Raw genomic sequence first — 12,108 nt, 5'->3', positions numbered from 1 at the left:
GGCCAGGACATAATTAAAAATCACTTTTTATTATGTTTTTATTCAATGTCAATGTATATTATCCTTTTAATCACTGTTTAGTAACAGATAATAAAGTGAAAAATGCCAGTTTTTCTTTCGGCTGCTATGAAGCTCAGAGCAAATGTTTAATCCTTAGTCATAGTAGTTACGTGAATCTGGATGTTCATTATATGGCTTTTCTCTTCCTCTCACATTATTTTTGTTTTTATTTGACATTTAGATTTCTGAAGTCCATATTTTATCCAAACAACACATTTTCAGAGTAGATGAGATAGGTTGTATAAATAAGTAAATACATAAATTTTTATTTATATAAACAGAAAATACAGGCTCCCTGTCATGTAGGACTTACAATATTGTTAGGGTAGGAAAATACACATAAAGTAAAAGTAAAATTATAGGCGTCTGTGTGTACACGCGCACAGACACACACACACACACGCAGAGTGCTGTGACTGTAGCTTTCACAGCTGGCTCTCCAAAAACAACAAGAAAACCCCTCATTTGTAGGGTTTGCCAATTTCTATGGTGTCAATATTCTTACCATGGCTAATTTTAAGCTCCCACTTGTTTAAGAACTGGCTCATACCATTCCAAAAGTACGAGCTGGCTCTGCAGAAAGATGCTGAAGTGGCCTAGTCTCAAAGTGGGAACTCAATTCAGAAAAGAAGGGCTACACGTCTGTGGACCAAGAGAGTCTAAAAAAGTCTTGGGGAGCACAGACAACCTGAGGTGCATCTTAACAGACTCATACCATTTGGAAATAAATAAAGACAGATGAAAAAGTTCTAGCACCTGTGTGTAGCCAGCTCACTCATTCATTGTGTATCATTGCTTTGTTTATTCAAACCATTTTTTTAAAATTATGACCAGACACCAGGCACTTGCCGTAGAGTTTTAAAACATGGAATTTTAATCCCCGCCCTCAAGAACAGGAGGCCAGAGAGATGTAAAGTGTAAAATAATGTGGAAACAAGGGGAGAGCCCCGTGACACTCTCCAGGTGACATCTGAGGAGAGTGGTTAACCTGCCTGGTAGGGAAGGGCAGGGAGCTTTGTGAGGTTGTGACCCAGGCAGAGAGGCAGGCAGGCGAAGCGCATTCCAGCTCGGGAGTCTTTGAGTGAAATAAAAAGTAGAGGAAGCATGGAGTGTGGACATCTCCAAGCACGGCCCTGTTGTGACATGACATGGACGCTAGGCACAGGCAGGAGCAAGAAATGTGTCAGGGACGCCGGAGACGCAGATGCCGAAGGATCTTAGGGCCCAGGAAAAGAGCATGGCGTTTCAGCAAGTCTCGATGCACCACTGCTGCGATTGAGAAGTGATCAGAATTGCATTTTAGATAAGCCATGTGAATGGGTTTGCTGTCCATGTTGTGTTTGAATGGCTGAACTCAGAGGTAATGAGAGCCCTGTAAAGGCCATTTCCGGCATCCAGGCAAGAGTTGGTGAGAGCCCAAACAGACTAACAGAATCAGGGATGGAGAGGAATCTACAAACTGGGCAGTTCATAACTTGTCTCTCAGTTTGACCTTTTTACTCAGCTTATACCGTAAGCCAAGCAATATCATTATCTATAAATTTAGGTTTAAATTTTAAAAGAAAACACGATTTTTTATTAGCTAGTTTTGAACTGTCTTATTTTGTTAACTTTCTGTTTATTCATGCAACAGACTCTGACAGATACATTAACCTGGAAGGCATTTTACATACATTGTATTCCTGTTTTGATACAACCTATAATAAAAATTTTCAAATTTTCTTTTACATTAAAAATAAAACATTTGTTACTAGATGAGTTTTATGTCAGTTGGGTAAGATAATAATTCAAAATTATACTGAATAATCATTAATCTTAACTGGGGGGTGTCTGCTAGAGTTTGATCAGTAAAAGAAAAAGTAAAGTTAATTATGAAATTAATGGAGCTTTAGGAAACTTAAAATGTCTGGAGCTTAGAAGATTGAACTATAACTGTTTTGATGACCAATGATCAGATGTATTTTTTCTGTCACTGAAAATATAAGAATAACTGAGATACAAAATAACAAATTAAAAAAATCACCATTGCTACGATCTGAGGAGAAAAAATAGTAAGTTTGTTTTCTTAAAAATAAAGTATTAACAAAGCCATATCTCTGGGTTAATTTTACCACTAGAAGTTCCTATGAGCTAGGTATGGTGGCTCTCGCCTGTAATCCCAGCACTTTGGGAGGCCAAGGTGGGCAGATCACGAGGTCAGGAGATCGAGACCATCCTGGCTAACAGGGTTAAACCCCGTCTCTACTAAAAATACAAAAAATTAACCTGGTATGGTGGCAGGCGCCTGTGATCCCAGCTACTCGGGAGGCTGAGGCAGGAGAATGGCGTGAACCTGGGAGGTGGAGCTTGCAGTGAGCCCAGATGGCGCCACTGCACTCTAGCCTGGGCAACAGAGCGAGACTCCGTCTCAAAAGAAAAAAAAAAAGAAGAAGAAGTTCCTGCAAATAATGCACTGGCTTTTCATAGAACATTGCCTTAAAATTTAAATTAAAACGTATTTAAAGAATATTGAAAACACTTGAGAGACATTTGAATTTGTATTTACGATACAATAATTATAATATCTAGTCCAAAGTACATTTTTTCTCCTAATGCTTTCTGGGATGCATGATTTATTTTCTTTTTGTTAACATAATCAAATAATTTTGTTTTGAAATGTGTTTTTCATTATAAAACCAGTGTAACTACATTACAGAATATTTGTGGACAACAAAAAACAATTTCTACTTTAATGTTTATTGCAGAATTTTGTCTTTAATGTTTATTGCAGAATTTTGTCTTTAATGTTTATTGCAGAATTTTGTAATAGCAAAACAACGGAAACAACTAAATGTTCATTGATAGGAAAATGGTTCAATAATCTAGCATGAGATATAATCTGACAATTAAAATAATGCGGCAGATATTGACATACAGAGATATATTGACATAGAACGCTCACAAAGGCACAGTATTGAGCGCAAACATTAAGGAACCAAACAATCATAGAACATGATGTCATTTGTATAAACATACACATAACAATAGGTGCTATAAATGCATAGAAAAGGGACTTCAAGACTAAGCACAGCAAATTGATGAGATAAATCACCTCTAGAATGTTTGTGCGGATTTGTGCATTTGGTAAGACATAGGAATAGATTTAGGGGTGGCAATCAAAAGGGATTTAACCTTAGTTGTTACGTTTACAATTTTTATCATAATATTGTATAAATTTATGAGTGCATTAATTGCAAAATTAATAATAAATAAAATAAAACAGAAATGTGGGGTGTTTGAAGGCTCATGGTTCCACTCCTGTAGTACAAAACTGGTTAATGTTTGGTATATTCCTTTCAATATACACACACACACACACTCACACACAGGCATATGTATGTATGTATGTATAAACAGAGTACATGTGAAAATTCCCTCATTTTTTCATCCAATGTTTTAGTATATTGTTATATAGACTGCAAAATTGGGGATTGGTTTAATTTATGTAACAGTTCTGATACAGTTAGATATTTGTTCCCACCCAAATCTCATGTCGAACTGTAATTCCCAGTACTGGAGGTGGGGCCGGGTGGGAGGTGGTTGGATCATCGGAGCAGATCCCACATGAGTGGCTTGGTCCATCCCTTTGGTGATAAGGGAGCTCTCGCTCCACGTCCTTGCAGGATCTGGTCGTTTGAAAATATGTAACACCTCTCCCCACCCAGCCTCTCTCTCTTGCTCCTGCTTTCCCCAGTGAGATGCCTGCTCCCACCACCCTGTGCACCACGAGTCAAAGCTCTCTGAGACCCTCCCAGCAGCCCAGCAGATGCAGGTGCCGTGCTTTCTGTACAGCCTGCAGAACCGTGAGCCAATTAAACTTCTTTTCTTTATAAATTACTCAGTCTCATGTATTTCTGTCTTTCTTCTTTCTTTCTTTTTCTTTTTTTTTTTTTTTTTTGTTTGAGACAGTTTGGCTCTATCACCCAGGCTGGAGTGCCTGGCATGATCTTGGCTCACTGCAACCTCTGCCTCCTGTGTTCAAGCGATTCTCGTGCTTCAGCCACCAAAGAACCTGGGATTATGGGTATTCACCACCACACCCGGCTAATTTTTGTATTTTTTTGTAGAGATGAGGTTTCATCACGTTGACTAAGCTGGTTTTGAACTCCTAGCTTCATGTGATCCACCCTCCTTGGCCTCTCAAAGTGCTAGGATTATAGGCATGCGCCACTGCACCTGGCCTCATATATTTCTTTATAACAATGCAAGAACAGCCTAAAACGAGTTCTCTTTGGAGGTAGTTTGCATGTTACATCTTAATGCTAATAATGGACATCTTGAATATACCTTGATCCCATATTTTGAAGTGTTTCCATAGGAAAGATTTTTATGAACATTTATTAGGTCAAAAGATATGCACATTTTTGTGGTTTTACTTTATCTTTCATGAGGAATGTTACCTGTGCTCAAGAATCTACACCAACATGTTTGGAGTTTCGGCTTATTTTAGATCTTTGAGCAGATTCAGTTAACTCATTTATTTTATTGTGTTTTGTTTTAGGAGACACTGGTTAGAGCCTGGCTAAATTCCAGTAACATAGGAAAATATCAAATCTGAGACAGAAGAGAGTCAGCATCAAGATCCCACATTAATCTACTTATTCCATCTGCAAGGGGCCATTGGGCACTTGGGGCCTTGACAGTGCTTGGCCGAGTTGGTGCCCAATAACTATGCATTACATTAAAGATAAATGAGAAATCTGAGTTGTACCCCAGCTAAAACCAAAAGGTGATGGAATACACAGCACCTCCAGGAAGTCTGGAGTTATTAGTTGATAGCAGTTCTGCTCCTATGGGTATCTTCTGGGTAGACCCAAAGGCTGGGTAATCTGAATGTGCATCTGGCTACAGCTCTGATGCACTGAAGTGTGAAGGTAGAAGCCCATTTAGATCAAGTCACAATGAGCTCACAAATCCATACATCCATGAGACACTGTCTGTAAGCAGACAGAGGGAAAATGTATATCCTGCATTAGAACATGTGATGAATCCATCCTACTGTTCATAAGCCAATAGCACCTGTTTTAGGCTTTTGGTTTTGAAATAATTACAAATTCACAGGAAATTGAAAACTTACTATAGAGTGATCCTATGTACCTTTCATTCAATGATTTTTCCCAATGCTTACATCTTACATAATTATGGTACAATGCCATACACAGGATCTGACATGTCTACCATGTATGTATATAGTTCTGCTACTTTATCACATGTCAATTTGTGCAATCATCACTACAGTTAAGATAGAGAACTATTCCATCACCACAGAGATCTTTCTATGCTGCTTTTTAATAGTCACATTCCCTCACCCAACCCACCAACATACACTATCTCTAACCTCTGGCAACAATTAATGTTTCCTATATCTATAATTTTGTCATTGTGAGAATGTTGTATACATAGAATTATACAGTGTGTGACTTTTGAGATTTACTTTTTAACCTCAGCAGAAGGCCCCTGAGATCTGCCCAAGTTGATGCATGTATACATAATTACTTCACCTTTTTATTGCTAAGTAGTATTTCATGGTATGCTTGGTATACTATGGTAAACAAAATACCACATTTTGTTTAACCATTCAGATTTCTCATTTATTTTTAATGTAATCAAAGGACTTTTGGGATGTTTCTTAGTTTGGGCTATTACAGACAAAAGTGAAGGACTTTTGAGCTGTTTCTGAGTTTGGACTATTACAGAAAAAGCTGCTGTGGACAATCTTGTTCAGATTTTTGTGCCAAAATAAATTTTCCTTTCTCAAGAATAAATACCCATGAGTGCAACTGCTGAGTCAAATGGTAATTGCATGTTTGGTGTTATTTTTAAAAAGCCAATTTTTTTTCTAGAGTTACTGCATCATTTTACATTCCTACCCGCCATGTAGGAAACATTCTGTTTCTCTATATCCTTATCAGCACTTGGTATTATCACCCTTTTTAATTTTATGTTTTAATAGGTGTGTAATAATATCATGGTCTTGGTTTGCATTTCTCTAATGGCTATTGTTCAGAAGATGTTCCATCTTCTGAAGATCATCATCTTTTCATATGCTCATCTGCCATCCTTATACTCCCCTTAATGACAGATACCTTCATGTTTCTTGTGCATTTTCTTCCTGGATTGCTTTTTTTTTTTTTTTTTTTTTTTGCCATTGTGTTTTGAGAGTTCTTAATATATTCTTGATATGATTGCCTTTGTCAAATATGTGGCTTTCACACATTTTCACCCAGTCTGTAGCTTTCCTTTTTACCTTCTTTACAGGGTCTTTCACCGAAAAGATAATTTTAATTTTGATAAAGTCAAACTATTTTGTCTTTTATGGATCATGCATTTGGTGTCATGTCTAAGAATGCTTCACCACGCTGTAAATCTTGAAGATTTTTCCTATGTTACCTTTTACAAGATTTGTAGTTTTATAATTAACATTTAAATTTATGATCCATTTTAAGTTAATTATAGTAGGTTATAAGGTTTAAATCAAGGTTTAGTTTTTAACCTATAGATGTTCAATTGCTCCAGCACCATTTATTGCAAAGAGTATTCTTCCTCCATTGAATTCTTTTTACCTTCATCAGAAATTAGTTGGCCATACTTGTGAAAGCCTACCTTTAAATTCTCTATTCAGTTTCATTGATCTTTGTTCCATTATACTCCATCAATACCACACAGTTTTGGTGAGTGTACCTTGATAAGTCTTGAAAATTTGAAGAGCGCTTTCTACAACTTTATTCTTCTCTTTCAGAATTATTTTAGCTATTCTAGTGCCTTTGTAGTTCCATAGAAATTTTGGAATAATCACCTCTATCTCAACAAAAAATCTTGCTTGAATTATGATAGGAATTACATTAAATTAGTGTGTCAATTTGAGGAGATTTGACAATTCACTATGTTAAGCTTTCCGATTCATGAACATCATATGTCTCTTCATTTATTTAGATATTTTTATTTCTTTAATTAGAATTTTGTAGTTTTAGCACATAATTTCTTTGCATATTTTGTTAGATTAACACCTGAGTATTTTATCATCTTTAATTGTAAGCAGTATTGTAATTTTAATTTTCACACTTTCATCGCTAGTATGTAGCAATACAATTAATTTTTGTATGTTGATTTCATACCATGTGACATTGCTGAAATCACATATTAGTTTTAATAGTTTTTACAGATTACTTGGGATTTTCTCTGTAGACCATATTGTCATGTGCAAATAAAATCAGTTTTGTTTCATCATTTCTACTCTATATGCCTTTTATCTCTTTTTTGCCTTATTTCACTAGCTAGAGTTTCCAGTACCATGTTGAATAGCAGTGGTGAGGGTGGACATCCTTTGCTTTTTTGTAGTCTTAGGGGCAAAGTATTCAGTCTTTCATCATTTAGGTACAATGTTTGCCATAGGTTTTTGTTGATGCTCTTTAGCCAGTGGAGAAATTCTCCTCTATTTCTAGTTTTCTGAAACTTAGAAACTTAAAAAAATAAGGAATGATTATTCATTAGCAAAACACTCTTTCTACATCCTTTGATTTAATCATCTGATTTCTCTTCTATAGTTGTTAACATTAACTACATTAACTGATTTTCAGAAGTGTTGAATACACCTTCCGTCCTGGAATGAGCCTCACTCAGCTATGTTTTCAGTTTTTTTAAATATATTGTGAAATTCTATTTGCTAATATTTTGTTAAGAGTTTCTGCATCAAAGAAACTGTCATTAGAGTGAACAGACAACCTACAGAATGAAAGAAAAAATTTGCAATCTATCCATTTAATAATGGCCTAATATCCAGAATCTATGATAAACTTAAACAAATTTATAAGAAAAAAATAACTCCATTAAAAAGTGGACAAAGGACGTGAACAGACACTTCTCAAAAGAAGACATTTTTGTGGCCAACAAACATGACAAAAAGCTCAACATCACTCATCATTAGAGAAATGCAAGTCAAAACCACAATGAGATACCATCTCACACCAGTCAGAATGGCAATTATTAAAAAGCCAAGAAACAAGAGATGCTGGTGAGGCTGCAGAGAAACAGCAATGCTTTTATACTGTTGGTGGGAGTGTAAATTAGTTCAACCATTGTGGAAGACAGTGTGGTGATTCCTCAAAGACCTAGAACCAGAAATACCATTTGACCCAGCAATCCCATTACTGAGTATATACCTAAAGGAATGTATATCATTCTATTATAAAGATACATGCATGCATATGTTCAGTGCAGCACTATTCACAATAGCAAAGACATGGAATCAACCCAAATGCCCAAGAATGATAGACCAGATAAAGAAAATGTGGTACATATGCACCATGGAATACTATGCAGCCATAAAAAGGAATGAGTTCCTGTCCTTTGGAGGGACATGGATGGAGCTGGAAGCCGTTATCTTCAGCAAACTAACACAGGACAGAAAATCAAACACCATGTATTCTTACTTGTAAGTGGGAGCTGAACAATGTGAACATATAGATACAGGGAGGGAACAACACACACTTGTGCCTGTGGCAGGGTAGGAGGAAGAAGAGCATCAGGAAAAATAACTGATGCTTGCTGGACTTAATACCTATGTGACGGGTTTATAGGAGCAGCATATCACCGTGGCAAATGTTTACCAAGGTAATGAAACTGCACATCCTGCATATGTACCCCAGAACTTAAAATAAATAAATAAATAAATAATTTTTGACTCTATATTCCTGAGGGACATTAGTTGGTAGGTTTCATTTTTTGTACTGTCATTGTCTGGTTTTTGGTATCAAGATAATCCTAGTTGGCTTTGTAAGATAAGCGGGAAGTATTGCCTCCTTTTCTATTTTGTGTAAAATTAGTGTTTTGTTTTTTTTTCTAACTTTCAGTAGAATTCACCAGTGAAGCCATCTAGGCCTTGAAATTTGTTTTTAGAAGGTTTGAAATTATGAACTCTTCCTTCATAGTTATAGGGCTATTCCAATGATTGGTTTCTTATTGAAAGAGTTGTAGTAGTTTTACTTTTCAATGAATCGTTATATTTTATCTAATTTATCAAGTTTACATGTGCAGAATTTTCCATAATATTCACTTATTATACTTTTTCTGTCATCAGGGTCTGTAATGACGTACCTTGTTTTATTACGCATATTCATAATTTGTGTCTTTTCTCTTGTTTTCTTTGTCAGCCTTGGTAGGGATATATAAATTTTATTGATCATCTTAAAGAACCAACTTTTTATTTCATAATTTTCTCTACTTTTCAGTTTTGTGTATCTGCTTTCTACATTGTGTTTTCTTTTCAATTTCATTGATTTCTAATGTTATCTTTATTTCTTTCTTCTGGATCACCATTTTTTCTCATTACTTTTTTAGCTGCATGTCAGAAATTTTGGAATCTTCTATTTTTATTTTAATTCAGCTCATTGTATTATTTTATTTTCCTTGAGACTTCTCTTTTCTGCATAGGGATTATTTAGAAGTTAATTATTTAATTTCAGAGGTTTGGGAAATTATCCTGCTGGATTTCGTTATTGACTTCTTGTTTGATCCCACTATAGTCAGACAACACACTCCGAGTAATTTCGAGTTTTAAAAATTTATTGTGGTTTGTTTTGTGGTCCAGAATTTGATCTATCTTTATTTACGCTCTATGGGTACTTGGAATGAATGTGTAGTCTGCAGTAGTAGTTGCGTGGAATGTTCTATAAATATCAATTAGATACTAATTGTTGGTGATGTTGTTGGGTTTTATATCCTTGCTGATTTTCTGTCTAGTTGTTCTATCAATTATTGAGTGAGGGTTGTTGAATTCTTTCACTGTGGATTCATCTATTTCTATTTTCAATTGTGTTGCTGTTTGCTACAAATTATTTTACAGTGTTTTTGTACGGCACATGCACCTTAAGGTTTTTTTTCTTCTTGGTGGGTTGGCCCTTTTGTGATTATGAACTGTTCCTCTTTATATATGGTAATTTGTTTTGATGTTTATTTGATATTGATATAACTACCTCTGCACTCTTTTGATTAATGTTTCCCTGGTATATCTTATTTTAAACTTTTTTATTCAACTTATCTATATTATTACATTGAAGTGACTTTCTTATAGAAATTATATAGTTAGATCATCTTTTGTTTGGCTTTAAAAATCTACCTTGCCATTCTCTGTCTTTTGTTTTCAGACCATTTATGGTTAATGAAATGATCAATTTGTTTTTGTTTTTTTATTTCTTCATTTTTGTTTTTCTACCTTCCAGTAGGTTTCTTGAATATATTTTTAATTTACATTTATCTGTAGTGATAGTAACTGTATCTCTATTTAAAGTGCTTTTAATAGTCACTGTAATTATAACCATATATATAAAATTTCACTAGTCTGAGCAAAGTATAATACTCTTATCCCCTTTAACCTCCTTTTACCCTCCCTCATTTATAATAAGGATCTTAAATATTTTCTCTACATAGATTGTTCAATTGTCATACATAATTTAGAAAATTCCAGAAGAGAAAGGAATTCTATTACACTTTACCCATGTTTTAGTTTTCTTTTTGATGTTCCAAGATTCTTTCTCTTAATATATTCTTTTTATTTAGAGAACTTCTTTTAACTATTATTTAGAGTAGGTACACTGCTGATAAATTTTCTTATTCTTTGAGAATGTTTTGATTTTCCTGAAGTCCTGAAGGATATTTTCAATTAATATAGAATTACGGGTTAACAGCTCCTCAGTACTTGGCAAATTGTATGCCATTTCCTTCCTACCCTTTTTTTAGAAAATTTTTAACTCTTGTGGGTACACGTAGTACCATTTCCTTTTGGTCTCCGTAGTTTCTGATAGAAAATTTACCGAGGGCCAGGTGCGGTGGCTCACGCCTGTAATCCCAGCACTTTGGGAGGCCGAGGCAGGCGGATCATGAGGTCAGGAGATCAAGACCATCCTGGCTAACAAAGTGAAACCCTGTCTTTACTAAAAATACAAAAAATTAGCCGAGCATGCTGGCAGGCGCCTGTATTCCCAGCTACCAAGGAGGCTGAGGCAGGAGAATGGCGTGAATCCGGGAGGCGGAGCTTGCAGTGAGCTGAGATCGCGCCACTGCAGTCCGGCCTGGGCGACAGAGCGAGACTCCGTCTGAAAAAAAAAAAGAAAATCTACCACGTTGTCTCTACCCTGTAGGTAATGTGCCATTTCTCACTAGAAGTTTCAATCTTGTTTCTTTCTTATTTAATTTTTTACTTTAGTTTTCAAGGGTTAATTTTGGTGATGAGTTTGGGTGTTGATTTCTTTGTGTTTATCTTGTTTGTTATTTGCTCAGCTTCTTGAATTTATACATTTATATTTATTTGTAAATTTGGAAAGCTTTCAGCCATTATTTTTTTGACCACTCTACCTGCTCCATGAATATTTGCTCTTCTGTTATAATCACACGTATCTCTGAGGTGCTCTCTCTCTACTGTATTTTTCTGTTTTTGGGTTGGGTAATTTGTGTTGTCCTACATTCAAATTCACTGATATTTTCTTCCCTAGGGCGCTGGTGAGCCCGTACAGTGAGTTTTGTTTTTCTCTTCGTTTTGGCTAATGCTAAAGCATTTTGTTTTAGTTCTATAATTTCAATTTAGTTCCTATCTTCCATTTATTTGATAACTTTCTATATTTTTATTTAATTGTGTTTGATCATTGAAACATTTTTATAATAGCTGTTTCAAAATCCTGATCAGATTATTCTAATATCTGTGTCATCATGGTTTTGCTGTCTAATAATTGTCTTTTTTCATTCAATCTGAGATCTTCTTGGTTCTTAGTATGATAAATAATATTTTATTGACATGTGGACATTTGGGGAATTATGGTTTGAGACTTAGGATTTTATTTAAATCTTGTCCGTCAGCGGGCCTCCTGTTATAGTACTCTGGCTGGTGAAAGGGGATCTCCCTCATTACAGTGAGGTGAAGTTGACATTCAGTGCTGCTGCTGGGTGAGGATGGAGGTTTATTCTCTCCACTTGGCCTCTGCTAATGCCACCCTGGCTGGAAAGATGAGAGGCACATTA

Source organism: Symphalangus syndactylus, chromosome 18 (assembly GCF_028878055.3).
Source record: "Symphalangus syndactylus isolate Jambi chromosome 18, NHGRI_mSymSyn1-v2.1_pri, whole genome shotgun sequence".
NCBI classification, from domain to species: Eukaryota; Metazoa; Chordata; class Mammalia; order Primates; family Hylobatidae; genus Symphalangus; species Symphalangus syndactylus.
This window is presented reverse-complemented; position numbering follows the sequence as displayed.